Below are 16,467 nucleotides of genomic sequence, written 5' to 3' on the forward strand. Positions count from 1 at the left end.
AAAAGAATCCATGAAAACACTACGAACAATTTTACACCAAGAAACCAGACCATCTAGACACAACAACCAAACTCCTAGAAGGACACAAACTACCGAAAGTGACTCAAAAATGACCCCAAGGAAGCATGTGGGGTACCAGCCCCGCCCTCGGTCTCCTCGACCGTTCAGCGCAGGGTGGGGAGACAGGGAAGCATGATCCCCGTTCCCTGGCCTGCATTTCCAAGTCTGAATCCCCCAGCACCCCGGGGAGGGCCTCGTAGGAGGAGGTACCACAGGCTATTGTGCCAGGAGCCACCGGAGGCTGCAGTGGGGGCTGGGGCGCTGGGTTCCTGGAGGGTCTCCTTCCAGTCAGAGAATGCCCCTGGGGAAGAAGCCTGGGTCTGAACCCCCTAACCCTCCTTGGGCAGATGTGTGGGACCGGGGCCCCTTCACACGGTCCTTTCCAAAATCTCATCCCTCCTAGGGCCAGGAGTGGGTGCCAGGCCTGTGCTGGAAATGGGCAGGTTTGGTCACAGCCCCTGGGGCTCTGGTCCAGGTCACAAGAGACACTTCTGAGTGGTCTCACTATGCCATGACAAAGCGCTGCAAGACAGAGGGGACCCACAACAGTATCCCTTGTCTCAGCCATTTCCCTGGACTCAAATTCCTCATCTATTCTCTGTGGCCTAGATTTCGGACAGCCCTGCCCACCTACTGTCCATTCACTGCTCAGTCTGCAGTGACTGTTCGATAGCACTCCATGGCTCCCCAGTGCTCTTGGGGAAAAGGCCAAGCCACAGCCTGAGGCCCCAGGCCCTGCTTAGCTCTCCAGAAGAGCTTCTCACCATCCAGCACCCAACCCACCCACTCCCAACTCTGCACCTCCCTGCAGAAGCCCTGCTCACTCACCCCTGCTCACACCCCACTCATCCCCGCTCCCACTCCCGCTCACTCACCCCCACTCACTCATCCCCACTCACACCCCACTCATCCCCGCTCCCACTCACTCACACCCACTCACCCCCACTCACACCCCATTCATCCCTGCTCACACTCCCGCTCACTCACCCCCACTCACTCACCCCCGATCACACCCCACTCATCCCCGCTCACACTCCCGCTCACCCCCACTCACTCACCGCTGCTCACACCGCACTCATCCCCGCTCACACTCCCGCTCACTTACCCCCACTCACTCACCCCCGCTGACACCCCACTCATCCCTGCTCACACTCATGCTCACTCATTCCCATCACACCTCCGCTCACTCACCCCCACTCACACCCCACTCATCCCCGCTCACTCACCCCCACTCGCTCAGCCCTGGGCCTTCACACAGGCTACACCACCAGCCCCTCCCCCACCACCAGTCCCTCATCCACCACCTATTACTTGACTAAATCCTCTCAACTCTCTGGTCCTTGACTAAAGAGACTTCCCTAACCCAGGGCCAAGTGCTGCCCCGCCATCACGCCACTCACCCTTTTGTAGCTTCTGTGGCCTGAAGCTCACATTCCTAGGCTCAGTCTCTGCCACCCGAGGACCCCACAAGCCCCATTTGTGGGTGGGGCCTGGCACACTCTGCACAACCAGCTGCTTTTGCATGAACTGCTCTGCAGCTTTGGGCAATCACCCGCCCCTGTGTCCTCTGTCAAGTAGGATGACAGGTGCGCAGGCTGCCAACACACCAAGCAGATAACACGGGCACAAGAACTGGTGTTCAGGGCCTGGCTCATGGAGGGGCCCCAAGTCCCATCACAGCAGAGCCTGCCTTGATCCCAGGGTTATGTCTAGGAATTCCCAGCATGTAGGACTTTGAGTGCTCAAGGCAGGATGGTCCCTGGGCAAACCAGGAAGAGCTGGCTGCCTCAGTAGGGCACAGAGGGCCTGGCCCTGCATGGGAACCGCCTGTCTCCAGGGCACTTGCCAACATCTGCTGCTGCCCATGACTCAGCACTTTCGATGGTGGAAAATCCAACACTTGTTTCTGAATCACAAACCCCAGGTGTGCCCTGACCCGAGTGGCCCCAGAAGGCGCACAGGAGGAACTGGGGCACTCACTCTCCACATGGTCCATCTCCACGGCGATCAGAAGGGCCCACTCATAGTAGCCCTTGCCCTGCTGGGCCGGGCCCTGACGGGTGCAGAGGAGGCCCAGCTACAGGAGCACGTGGGCGAAGTCCCGGCCACACTCCCTGCAGGGCAGCCTCGAGAACAGCCGCACGGCCCCCAGGAGGTAGTGCTGGGCCAGCCTGCTGGCACTCGTGTGCAGGCACAGGGTCCCGAAGTTGGCCAGCACCACTGCCTGGTTCCTCCGCTGGCCCGGGTCCCACGCCGCCCGTAGGGAGCAGTAGTAGCCCTCAGCTGCCTGCCTCGTCCGGCCTGTCCTCTTCAGAGCCACGGCCACCATGTTGGCAATCACACCCTCCTGGTCCTCGCTGGCCACCACTGCATCCTGGACAGACTGCAGGATGTTCAGGGCCACCGGACTCTGTCCATGAAGCACGTGCAGCCAGGCCAGGGCCACCAGGCAGTCCAGGATGGCACGAACTCTGGCAACAGCACTGGCTTCCACCGCCTGTGTCATGAAGGTGATGGCTGGGCCGTGGTAGCCACGGTGGCTGTACAGTTGGGCCAGGCTGGCTTGGAGAAGGCCGCGCAGCGCCTGGCCTGTGCCCGGAGTTAGGGAGGCCAGTGCTCGCCTGTGGTAGTGGGAAGTCTGGATGTGGAGGCTGTGGGGCTGGAGGGCGTTCTGGAGCACCAGGTTCACGCTTCTCAGCGAGCCGGCCAGCGAGTCCTGTGTCCTCAATGAGGCCACCTTGACACAGCTCAACACCAGGTGGGGCAGACACTTGCGGCCAGGAGTAGGAGCCAGGAGTAGATGTCAGCCAGGAGTAGGGAGCAGTCTGAGAGCCACGCAGCCTCTGGGGCTCCCGAGTTCCTGTGCAAAAGCAGCAGCCGCTCCAGGAAGGGCAGGACCACCTCGGGCTGCTTGAGGTGCACATGGTGCCTGGCCAGCAGGAAGCAGGCCCGGGCCTCAGCCTGCAGGCTCTGGCCACCCACCACCTGCTGCAGCACCAGCTACAGGAGCTCTCCCTCCACCTCCGTGCTGCAGATGTGGCCAGGCGTCCCCAGGAGCAGGGCCATGGCTTTGGGAAACACCTGTGTAAACTTCTCCCGTTCTGCTTCCGGTAAATGCTGGCCAGGTTGGTGTACACAGCCACCACCAGGAACAGGTCCCCAAAGCTGCCCTCCAGGGCCCCAAGTGCTTCCTCAAAGTACACCCGGGCCTGGGACAGCTTGAGCCTCCTGCTGCACAGCCGCCCCAGAAGGAAGCAGAGCCTGGCCAGGGCCATGAGGAAGCCAGCTTTCTTGGCCACGCCTCAGGCCTATGCCAGGCACCCAGTCAGCTCCTCCTCGTCGCTAAAGCTGCAGAACATGCCGCTCAGCCATGGCAGTGCCACATCGTACAGGCCACAGAAGCTGGCCTTGTACCCGGGGGCTTTCAGGAACAGCAGCAGTGAGCTCAGGGCCTCTGGGTCCTCCCAGTGGTCCTCAGCTTCCAAGAAGAAGGAGGGCTCCTCAGGGTCCTGCAAGCTCACGTTGCTGGATGCTGCACAGAGACCCCAGGACGCTGCCTCCTGGGGGCAGCCTGGACAGGTCTTGCATTGTTCCAGAACATTCTTCACCTTTGGCAGGGTCTCCTGTGGCTCCAGGCCCAGGCAAGGTGGAGGTATTCCTGCAAGTCACACACACACACACACAAATGTAACTTTTGTCAGTGTATTGGGCCCCCCGGTGAGGTACAGGAATCCATGAAATCCTCAACAGCCAATCAGAGCTATTGATCAGCTCAAAAGCTGCTATGCAAAATTCATAAAGCCACCGACGGCACAGGACAGGGGTGTTGTACCCATGTACCCAGCTCCGTGCAGGGAAACGGATCATCCCTGCAGGAAGGACGGGAAATCTTCCAGGTCCCTGTGGCCACCTTCACCTTGGATGGTCTGAAAACCTGAAGCCCACAGTTCCTAAAGGGTTAACAAAGGCCAGCCTGCTCCAGCAGCCCACTGATGCCTGCTGGCTTTGGTGGGTTCCTAGCCAAAGCCCCCTCCCAGAGGTGAGCAAACAAGCGCATTTCCTGTTGGAAAATCTGGGATGAAAGGAGGCATTACTGGGAAGGAAAAAACCTATATTTAAACAGACTCTCTGTTTCAAGCTCACATGCAAAAAATATTTTCAATACAAACTGTCTCCTTATTCATCTGTAAAATCTTGGAATTAAAAAAATAAATAAATATGATTTAGAGGCAAATGTCTGACTTGACTACACTAGATTAGCTAAGAAATCTCCCCCATCCGGCAGAGGCACACAGCCCCTCCCAGCCACTACTCTGACCTCCGGGGCAGCTGGAGAGCCACGTGCCTTTGCTCCAGGGACTTTGGCAGAGGGTTCAACCACCTCCTCCTCGAGGCAAACCTACAACAGCCTTCCCTTCCCCACTGGCTCCCCTCAGGAAGGAGCAGACCCTTCAGGGACCTCAGTTGAGGCCCCTGCCACCTAAGGCTCTGAATTCTGCTACCCACTGAGGGCAGTGTGGCCTCCCATCTCTGAGGCAGAGCACAGGGTGAACTGCAGCTTCTCCAGGTCATGAAAAAGGAACCCACAGCTACATGTGGGCTCCAGCAGTGGAAAGGATGCCCCGCCTCGGTCGGGGACCAGGCGGGGGTCAACATGTTCATTGGAAGAAGTGTGGGACCCCACGGCCTCCAGTGTCAGAGTAGACGGGAGGTTCAGGCCCACCTCAGGCGACGTCCCCCAAGCCCCCAGCCCACACCACAGAGGAGTGACAGCCGCATCCAATGCCCACCGGACTCAGCTCTGTCCCCTCTCCCGGTGTTACTCCAAGGCCCAGCTCATAACCAGAGGAAGCCTGAGCCACGGGCAAAACCCACCTTGTTCCTGCGGCTGCTCAGTCTCAGCTTCCTCTATTGAGCCTGGAAAGGGAGAAAAGAGAAGCAATGAACACCCCCAGCCAGCACCTCTGGTGCCATGTCAGGTTGAGCTGGTGTCGGTGTTGCAGGGTGAGAGCACTGCAGGGTACAAGGGTTGAAAGTCATATCATCCTCTTCCCTCCTGGATCATGGGAACAACATCACTGGGGGTTGTACACTTTCTGCGATATTGGGAGTAACATCGTCTTCTGTGCCTTGGAATATTAAGGACAATATAACGGGAGGGGGCGTGTACATCTTCTGCAATATTGGAATAATATTATCCCCTCTCCCCCTGCATACTAGGAAAGATATCACAGAGTGGGTGTTCATCTCCTGCGATATGGGGATTAAAACCATCTTCTCCCCTTCCGGATATCAGGAAGAGTATCACACGGGGGTGTACAGTGTCTGCGATACTGGGAGTAATATCAACCTCTCAGCCCTGGAATATTAAGAAGAATATCACAGGGTGGATGTACAACCCCTGCCATATTGGGAGTAATATCAGCCTCTCCTCTCCATGGATATTAGGAACAATATCCCAGGCTGGGTGTGCGCTTCCTGCTCTATGGGGAGTCATATCTTCCTCTCCCTTCCAGGATATTAATAACAATATCACAGGGCGGGTGAACACAGCCTGCGATACTGGAATTATTATCATCCTCTCCCCCTCCAGATACTAGGAACCATATCACAGAAGAGCTGTACCTTCCCTGGGATATTGGGAGTAATATCATATGCTTCTTCTGTGAATATTAGGAGCAATATCACCGGGTGGCTGTCCATTCATTGCTATGTTGGGAGTCATGTTTTACTCTATCACTCTGGATATTAGGATCAGTGTCACAGGGTGAGTGTACATCTACTGCGATATTAAAACTAAAATCATGCTCTCTGTCCCTGGATATTAGGAACAACATCACAGGTAGGTGTACACCCTCTACCGTATTAGGAGCAATAATATGATTCATTAGTAAACATCAATGATCGATTTTAATAATTATCAGGCTGGTCTAGAACTCTTGATCTCAGGTGATCTGCCCACCTCAGCTTCCCAAAGTGCTGGAATTACAGGCATGAGGCACCGTGCCCAGCCAACACTTCTTGACATCCCTTTTTGGACCTCAAATTTAGCATGTCAAAAACACACTTTTGATTCCCCGTGCTATAACCCACTCCTCCCATAGTCTTCCCGATTCCAATAACAGCATCTCTAGTCTTCCGGTTACTCAGGCCAAAATCCTTGACATCATCCTTAAAACTTCTTTTTCTCTCTCTTGTCATCCAACCCATTTAAACTCTCCTTTCAAAATATATGCCAGACCTAACCACTTCCCACCTTCCTCATCATTTCCAACCAGGTCCAGCCCTCATCATAGCGCTCTGGGTTACTGCAAAAGCCTCCAATCGCCAGGCACAGTGGCTCACGCCTGTAATCCCAGCACTTTGGTAGGCCAAGGCAGGTGGATCATCAGAGGTCAGGAGCTCAAGACCAGCCTGACCAACATGGTGAAACCCCTCTACTAAAAATACAAAAAAATTAGCCAAGCATGGTGGTGGGCGCCTGTAATCCCAGCTATCCAGGAGACTGAAGCAGGAGAATCATTTGAACTCAGAAGATAGAGGTTACAGTGAGCTGAGATCGTGCCATTGCACTCCAGCTTGGGTGACAAGAGCGAAACTCCATCTCAGGAGGTTAAAAAAAAAAAGCCTCCCAACCCACCTCTCTCCTTCCGCCTTTCACCCTGCCCTGCATTCTACCTTCCTCTCTCAAACATTTCAGAAAAGAAAAAATTATATCCACAGAGAGAGAAAGTACAAATGGGGTGAAATGTTTGGGGAACCTGAGGGAAGAGGATATGGGAATTCTCTGTACTATTTTTGCAACTTTTCCGTAAGTCTGGATTATTTCGAATTCAAGAGTTAAACAAAGAAAAAAAAAAAAACACTATCTCCCTTTGTGAATCCTTCCTGTCTTTCCCCTGGCAACTTAAGGATGCTCTCAACTAACACATCTATTTTTTCATGAACACTAAAAGAACCCTTGCCGAGTTTTGACTTTCTGTGCTTGGCAGTAAAAGTGTGTGTGTGTGTGTGTATTTCATATATATATGTGTATGTGTATATATATGTGTGAGTTGTACGTATAGAGAGGGAGAAATATATATTTGTGTGTATATATAAATACATATTATATATTTACAATGGTAATGTGTGTATATATAAATATATATTGTATATTTACAATGGCAATGTGTATATATATAAATATATGTGTGTGTGTAGATATATATATAATACATACCCCATAGCCTGTCCTTAATCAGTTCTAAACTTAGTCGGAAAAACACACACCTAAGCAGAGAATTTCAAAATAATATGATGAATATTTTGATAGAGGGATGTGTTGCTATGGAACACGCTGCTAAGACACAAAACCTCCTAGATGGGGCAATGAATGAATCAAGTTTTGCACCTATAGACACCCCCTCTGATATCCCCTCAAACGTTTATCGTTATATGCATTCGCTTCCTCCAGGACCCCTATTTCATAAGGGTTAGTCCTGGAGCCTAGCAAGTTCCTACTGCAGCTGGCACACATATGCCATTCAAGAAACAGTGGCGGAGTGAAGGACGGGTTAAGACCATTTGTCAGCCTGTGCTCAGTCATACAACATGCACTGGTTTGCAAATTATATTTTCGTTGAAAGCAACAGCAGGATCACAAATTATCTTTCCAGAGAAAGCAAACCTCAAAAGCTTCTTTACCCTACTAAAGCACGTCATAAGAAGCTCCCCTTACATAAAAGAAAACCTCATTCGTTATCAATGACATGTAAACCTAATAAGCCTTCACCTCTGATGACATCTCTTCCATCCCCAGGGCTAGATAAAGGAGGTTCCGGAAACCCTGGTAGTTGTGAAGGTGGCTCCCAGCTCTGACAGTCTTGAACCCTGCGGGCGCGGAGGTCACACAGCAGAACAACAGAGGCAAACATCATCAGGCTTCGAGTATGTTTGAACCAGAGATGGCAAATAGGCTGCAGTCAACTGAAAACACCAGAGATTCATGGTGGCCACCTGAGGGGTTGTGCTCTTAAGAAACAAAAATAAGAAATAAAAAATAAAAAACTAAGAAAGGAAGGGGTCAAGAATCCATCAGGTCTGACTGAGACGTGTATCAGTGACTAACACCCCATATGGCAAAAGTACTCCGGGGCGCTTTGGGTACTCACAGCTTCAGCAGTATTCAAAGGCGTGTGCTTCCCTAAGACTAAGCCATGGGAATACCCCCAGCAACACTGCCAGGAGAAACGTCTCCCATGGATTTGGCTAGAAATACAGTTGTCTTTAACAAATGAACACTGAATAAATCCTGACTTATTAGAGCCTGTGAGAATGACATTCTCAATGATAACAGTTATCACTACAATCTCCAAACATCTGCGATCCTGCAGGGAGGAACTGTGACAGTGCAGGCCACATGTCCAGAATGCTTCCCAGACTGCCTGTTACAGAATAAAAGAAATGAATCCCCCCCTGAGAATGTCTTCACTCACATTTAGCCAGTTGTTCCTTGGTGTGCATCTCTGTGCTAAAATGGCCATTCTTCCCCACAGCCTGAAGTCATATGCTAAAATAAATGAGACTCACATGAAGCCAGAAACATGCAGATGCGAGGAAACCAACACAAACGAAATGGGCTGGATAGTGTGGCCAGGAGGATGATACTTCCCAGGAAGGAATCACTTCACTTCTGCCCATGAAGCAGGCAGCTGTCATTGTCCCCCAGGCCCACGCCAGCCACTCGAAGTAGGTTCTAACCAAACTACCTCCAACAATCAATGTAAATACACCACACAGTTGGCTTCTGAAAGGACACCTTGCAACCAACAAGAAACTGTAAGCACAACTTTGACAAACTGTACAACTAAAAACCTTGGAACGGGATAAAAACTGCCACATTTTGACTCAAATACTGTTATGTGGTAGCACCGCAATAATTCACTGAAACAAAAGAATGAATGAGGAATACGTTTATATAGGAATCAGAGGAAGCATGACTAATCATTTAAAGAAATAGGTCAAGAAACTGCTAGGTTCAAATGCTACCGTGAGACGCTGTCAGGGCCTTAGGCAAATTCACTTCTCTTGGTCCTGTTTCTAGGTTCACCAAAAACCAGCTTTGGACTAGGGAATCTGTTGTTTCCCAAAGCCTTCCTTCTGTGATTCCAGCCCAGATTTTAGGACTGCTCTCCCACTTGGTCTATGAAAGCATTTTCTATGTAGAATAGCAAGAGTACATTTCTGTGTTGAATGCGGTTTGAGACCTACTCTATGATGCAGAATATCATCATGTAACTTTAAGCATGACGACAAGGCGCACTCTAGATAAGGATAACACATAAGATGGGGCCATACACCTGTGCGTGCCTGGCAGGGAGATGGAGAAGTCTCATTTAATGAAGCTGGGGTGCCTGTTGCACCTGAACATCCTCAGTCCACGTCAAGTTCACAACGTCCTTCTGACATCAAACCACATGTATCACATACTTTTCCATACCTTCTACCCAAGATTAAAATATGCAGAGCACCGTGATAAAGATACCTCCATCCCGAGCATGTGGGCTCTCATTCTGTAGAATTACATACTTTCGGTGCAAAATGGTGACCAGGTTCCAGCGGCAAGAAGGACTGGGCTCAGTGGGGACAGCAGGCCCTGCAGCAGCCACCACTCCTGTCGCCACAGTCTGATGCAGCTACAGAGAAGCTGTGGCTGAGGCCATGCACTTTGTGAGAGAACCGCACAGGAGGCAAAAGGTAGGGAAAGTTGGGAAGAGGGCAATGTCATGCTCCTGAGCCCAAGCCAAAGCAACCGCATCCCCTGTGACTTGCACTTATATGCCCAGATGGCCTGAAGTAACTGAAGAATCACAAAAGAAGTGCAAATGCCCTGTCCCACCTTAACTGATGACATTCTACCACAAAAGAAGTGAAAATGACCGGTCCTTGCCTTAAGCGATTATATTATCTTGTGATATTCCTTTTCCTGGCTCATCCTGGCTCAAAAAGCTCCCCCACTGAGCACCTTGTGACCCCCACGCCTGACCACCAGAGAACCCCCCTTTGACTGTAATTTTCCTTTACCTCCCCAAATCCTATAAAACGGCCCCACCCTTATCTCCCTTCGCTGACTCTCTTTTTCAGACTCAGCCCGCCTGCACCCAGGTGATTAAAAAGCTTTATTGCTCACACAAAGCCTGTTTGGTGGTCTCTTCACAAGGACGCGCATGACAGGCAGGTGCAGAGCCAGGGAAGGACCAGTGATGAGAACAGAAAGGAATGCGTCTCCCTGTGCACACACTCGGATTTTATGACAATGTGCGCAGGGGGCTGAACCGGATGCCTGGGAACATTCCTCCAAATTCTTTTGCTGATTTTCTAAATATTGGTGTAAAATCTGAACTCAGACAAAATTTTTTTAAATCGCTTCAATCAACATCTTTGTCTAGTGCTCAGCATCATATCTACGTGATCATCTAGAAAACCAACTTCTGTTCTAAGGCTCACATCTTCCTATTAAGTCCCAGGGATTTTACAAGGGAATACACCTCTCATTCGCATCAAGAACACACACAACTACTGTTAAAGAAATGCTTAAATTGCTTACACAATTTTTTAAACACCCAGATTTGAAATACAACAGAGACAACTTTTTGATAGCTCTGCTTTCCAACTGCGAACTGCGGGTGGAGAAAATAACCTGCCATGATTTCTAACCAGTCAACAACCTGTCTTCCCTGGCTGCAGTAGGAGCAATCTTTCTGAGCTCAGGATGAAAAAGAACCCAGCTGGTTAGGGGACAGATAATCATCAGTTCTCAGCGGGCTTCCCGGGTCCCAAATCCCCGTGTGATACGTGGAAGTAAAAAGCTATCCATGACCAAGCATCTGAACGCTTATCCTACCTCGCCATCTGATTCTCCTGCCATACAAATTTAAAATTAATAAGCCTGCTATTAGAGAACAGAGTTGGTGCTGCATCTGTCTTCCTAAAATTATGGATAATTACCAGCCCACAATGGCTTCTAATCAGATTTGAGTAGTCCCTTAGACAGGAAGCTAAAGTGCCTCAGCCCTAAACTGAGAAGAAAACAGAAACTGGAATGCTGTAGGTTTGATTTTTTACCCCTTGCTCTAAAGTTGCTGTTCCTGAATCTGCATCTACTGTCTTGTTTATAAAATGTATGAGAAACAGGGAAATTCAAAGACATGATAGAAATGGCCACTTTTTCTAGGTACAAACTTTGTGAACATTATTTTCAGCTACTGGGCTTTTTCTCCACAAACTGTGAACCTGGAGTACATTTTCTCCCTCGTAGTTACACATTCAGAGTCAGGGAAGGTGGCTTTAGCAGTAAAGAGGGGAGTGCAGTGAGAAGTGACCGGACACTGAGAAGTGCAGACAGGGACTTTACCTCGGTGGGCTACAGCATTCCTGGGACTCCGCCTTTACTTTTCTATCTGTACAAGGGATCTAAAGGCCTGTGATTCTAGGCCACGACAGCTCTTCATACACACATACACAAACATCACACGCCTATGTGAAAAACTGTGACACTTGGCTGATTTCCTGAAGAAATTATCTTGTATCATTTCTACTCAAGTACTCCACCTCCTTCCAGACAGGTATCGGAGGATGATGGGCTATCTCACAGCCATGTGTGTAACCTCTCCTGCTTACTATCCCTGTTCACATAGCATTTTCCAAAAGCATTTGGTGTGAAGTGACAGAAGAAAGAAGAATAAGGTTCTTTCAGCCCATTCATTCATTCATTCATTCAACAAATATTGACTATCTATGTGCCAGGCACTGGTGATATAACAGGGAAGATATATTTTTGTAGGTAGAGATAGACAACCAAAAAGTATGTTAAAGAGTGATCAATGCTATAGAGGAAAATACAGCAGGAAAGAGGAAAGAAGAATACCCCTAGCCACCCTACTCTGTGGTGACGCTAACGTTACAAAATGGAAACAGCGGCTGGGCGCGGTGGCTCACACCTGTAATCTCAGCACTTTGGGAGACTGAGGCAGGCAGATCTCCTGAGTTCAGGAGTTCAAGATCAGCCTGACCAACACGGCGAAACCTTGTATCTACTAAAAACATAAAAATTAGCTGGCCGTGGTGGCACACGCCTGTAATCTCAGTTACTCAGGAAGCTGAGGCACAAGAATCACTTGAACCTGGGAGGCAGAGTTTGGAGTGAGCCGAGATCGTGCCACTGCACTCCAGCCTGGGTGACAGAGCAAGGCTCTGTCTCAAAAAAAGTAAAAATTAAAAAAAATATATAAACAGAGAATAAGATACCAAAAGAAAGAACATGAACAACTAATTGTAACAAAAGCCTTTGTAAGCTGATACTTTCCTTCCTGGATCCTTGTCCCTTACAAATGGAAAAAAAGGGCGGATAGGGGGTAGCATCAAAATGTTGTTTTAAGATGGCTTCGGGTTTCAGATGTCTGACAGCCATACTCATGTACTTCAAGGAAAAAGCTCTAGCTCTAGAAGCCATCTGGGCAATGGTTTAATGTCTTTTTTTTTTTTTTTTTTTCCAGAGAGTTTTAAATACAGGAAAACATGTGTGTTTATTTGACTGCTCTGTGCCCACACAAGTGCAAACTGTGTTAACAGGTTTTTCCATGTTTTGCTGAATTTGCCAACTTGCCATAAACAGGCTTCCATGTCTTAATTGTCTATAAATAGCACAAACACCCAAAAATGCAAATCAAAACAAGCTGTCCCTTCAACTGCTGCTGCCATGATGACAGCGAGCGACAATTGGCCAAATCAATACACGGAGACTGAAGCTGTCCGGCAGAGAGCACAGGGTCGACTGCTTTTCCCATAGCATTTAAAGAAACAAGTGGAAACGGCTCTCCATACAGGACAGACACGTCCTTTATTCTTTGAATCAACACTGCCAATGTCCAAAATACTTTCTCCATCACACTATCTATATGGAATTCAAGTTCCTTCCAATACCACGAGTAACATCAGTGACAGACTATGTTTAGCCATAATGACCCATTAGCATTCTTTTTCCTCTAAAATGTTGAAATAATAACATTGAGTGTGCACTCACGAGGTGCCAGGCTCTGAGTTTGATCTCGTTTAGTTCTCATTGAAGTCCTGTAAGATCAGTACCATATTCTCTCATTTTTCATAGATGAGGAAACTGAGGCATAGAACGGCTAAGTAAGTTGTCCATGGTCACAGGTGATTTAGGAACTTTTCTTCAAACTCTCAAAAGTTAACTACTGCCACTATTACACATGGGTTTTTGTTTGTTTTTGTTTTTTTTTGAGACAAGGTCTTGCTCTGACCAGGCTGGAGCGCAGTGGCGTGATGATGGTTCACTGCAGCCTCGACTTCCCGGGCTCAAGTGATTCTCGCACCTCAGCCTCTCCAGTAGCTGGGATTACAGGCATGAGCCACCACACCTGGCTAATTTTTTAACTTTTATTTTTTGTAGGGATGGGCTTTCACCATGTTGCCCAGACTGGTTCCAAACTCTGGGCTCAAGAGATCCTCCCAGGTCAGACTCCCAAAGTGCTGGGATTACAGGTGTAAGCCACTGGGCACAGCCCTACACATGTGACTCATACAAAGTCAGAGCAGTGAGCAGGAAGAGAACAGAGACTTCAGCCAGTCTCCTGGCTGTGGCAACACCATATCCCTCCTCCATATCGTAATGTGTCTCCACCCACCAAGCTCCTAGACGTTGAAGGCAGGCCAGCTCAGAGACGAAACAGCCGTCAAGAAAGAGAAGATGCAGACATGCGTCTTGATTTCAGCTCGAGCGTGCCTCTCTGCCCTGCAGCTGCACAGGCAGAAACCAGGGGACGTGAGTCTGAGGCAGTGTGTTTGGTTCCTGGCAGGTAATCTTTTGGGAGACCATCCCATACAATTAGTGTTACACTTCTCAGAAAGGAAGTGTGATTTTTATAGAAAAATCGATTCCATTTAGGAGAAAGCCCTAATAAAACCACAAAAGGATAATACATTCATACAACAACAAATTCAATTCATCTGTCACAAACTGAAATCCCAAAGTCCTCTGGGCACACAGCTGCTTTTCTGAGCTGAAATTCAACTCCAGTTGAGAAACAGGTCAACTTTTCTAAAAAGATTTCTTTTTCATATGCCTTCAATAAAAATTCCTTTCCCTCACTTGTCATTTTCCAGATTTAATGGCTCTGTTGGCCTTCCTCTCATTTAGGCCATGAACACTGACTGCATGTCTGCTATGGCCGGGACTCCAAGGGAGGCACCCTAGGGAACACAGATGACCGCAGCACAGCAACACCGTCAAGGAGCACACACGGGGAAGGCAAGATGATACAATCGCAGCCTTCACACAGAAAAGAACTTGGCATCCGTACCCCGTCCCATTTCTAGAAAACAACGATGTTGAGTCAGGAACATTTACCGAACCGCCTGCAGTGTGGAGGCAGGCACGAGGGGGCTCCATGCGGGGAAAAGCACCTTCAGAAGGGGGCATGCAAGCAATGTGGAGGCAGGAGACACCCCCACGCACAAGGGCCAGCCTGGGAGCCTGCAGAAATGCTCATGCCTCTGGGAAGAGGGAGAGACAAGATACTTAAATGCTCTAAAATGAATAGAAGCCTCCCAAGAACCTCCCCCGAAATGGGGCAGGGATTTACAAAAGACCAAACCGAGCATGTGCAGTTACCTGAGCATAGCGCCACCAGAGCGAGCTATCAAGGAAGAAACAGGGTCACTAGAAGCCTGAACCTCTACTTCCAGCTCTGCAACTCATTCACCCTATGACCTTGGTGAAGGCTCTTAGCTTCTGTGAGCCACAAGAGAATCATAGGAAAACAGAAGATATGAAAACTGCTCTGCCTTTTTCACAGAACTGCTGAGGGAATAAAATCAGATAATGGATTTTAAAATTGTCTGTGAATTACAAAGCAAAATGTAAATGTATGAAATCATTCTTACCATTAATAATAGCACTGTAAAATTAAGAGCAGAGTTAAGACCACAGCATTTTCCACCCCCCAACTCTCGAGAGAAATAGTGAGTCCAGCCGATTTATTTGGGCAACCCCAGTATCTAGGCGTTGAGAGCCTCAAATAGCTCATGAACTCTGACAGTATCACTCCAGCCCAGTGCTCATGAGGTTCTCCAAGACAGCCAACTGACATAAAATACTACAGCTTTTTCAGCTGGGCTTGAAGCCCTCCAAGCTCACAGCACAGCTAAGCAATGAAGAAGAGGTTTTCTGCCACTAGACTCAAAAGCTGGCTTTCGTAGATTCCCATAGAAAGAACATTCAAGGCCAGGGATGGCGGCTCATACCTGTAATCCCAGCACTTTGGGAAGAAGAGGCAGGAGGATCACCTGAGGTCAGAAGTTCAAGAACAGCCTGGCCAATATGGCAAAGCCCCATCTGTACTAAAAATACAAAAATTAGCCGGGCATGCTGGCGGGCACCTGTAATACCAGCTACTCAGGAGGGTGAGGCAGGAAAATCGCTTGAACTCAGGAGGCCAAGGTTGCAGTGAGCTGAGATCACACCATTGCACTCCAGCCTGGGTGACAGGAGCAAAACTCCATCTCAAAGAAAAAAAAAAAAAAAGAAAGAGCATTCTTTTTTACTGATGTTAAATTTTCTGTGCTTAACACAGAGAAATCATACAACACTGAAATCCTGAAAAACATATCATAAAAAGCATTTAGTGACTGAAAAGACATTCAATATAACCTGTAACAGTGAGTTCCCCTACTCTTTCTAGCCAGCTCCACTAACGCTGTGACCCTTAACAATGCTTTCACTAACACAGAGGAAATTTAATAGGACCACTTACCCCTCTCAGCTGACAGCTAAACTGCTGTCTCTCCCTGGGCTCACTAAAGATGACCTTTACCCAAAACCAGGCTGAAACGACCCTGTAGATGTTGACTAACAATTTCAAAATTCCCATATTCTTTGTCCACTCCTAAGGAAGATGAACTGAAGCCAGCTGTCTCCAAGTCAGAACAGAGGCCTTAAACATCAGATGGCCCATTCCCTTCTTTGACAACCGGGGGATCTAAAGCTGAGCTTATGGAAGAAAACAGCCTGTTTAGTAACAAAGCGAAAACCAAACCCTAGTCACCCAACCTCTGGTCCGGAACTCCTGCGACAATCCAGCACCCATACCGGATGAGTCTCCCTAACCAGAAACTCTGAAATCCACAACTTTTGAGTGCCGACGTGACGCTCAACGAAATGTTCATTGGAACAGCTCTGACTCTGGATTTTTGAATTCAGGAGGCTCAACCAGCAAGTATAATACAAATATTCAAAAATCCAAAAATGTAAAAAAATCTGAGGTACTTCTTGTTCCAAGCAGTTTGGATGAGGGATATTCAACCTGCATTTTTTTTTTTTCTCTAATGAAGGAAATTAAAAACGAG

At 48.8% G+C, this 16,467-nt stretch overlaps 1 pseudogene; it reads right to left on the reverse strand.

The window, feature by feature from the left end:
* Positions 1-1,711: 1,711 nt before the first annotated feature.
* LOC140713122 (SH3 domain and tetratricopeptide repeat-containing protein 1-like) lies at positions 1,712-16,208 on the reverse strand (annotated as a pseudogene).
* Positions 16,209-16,467: the final 259 nt, after the last annotated feature.

This window comes from Chlorocebus sabaeus, chromosome 12 (genome assembly GCF_047675955.1).
Source record: "Chlorocebus sabaeus isolate Y175 chromosome 12, mChlSab1.0.hap1, whole genome shotgun sequence".
Lineage (NCBI taxonomy): Eukaryota > Metazoa > Chordata > Mammalia > Primates > Cercopithecidae > Chlorocebus > Chlorocebus sabaeus.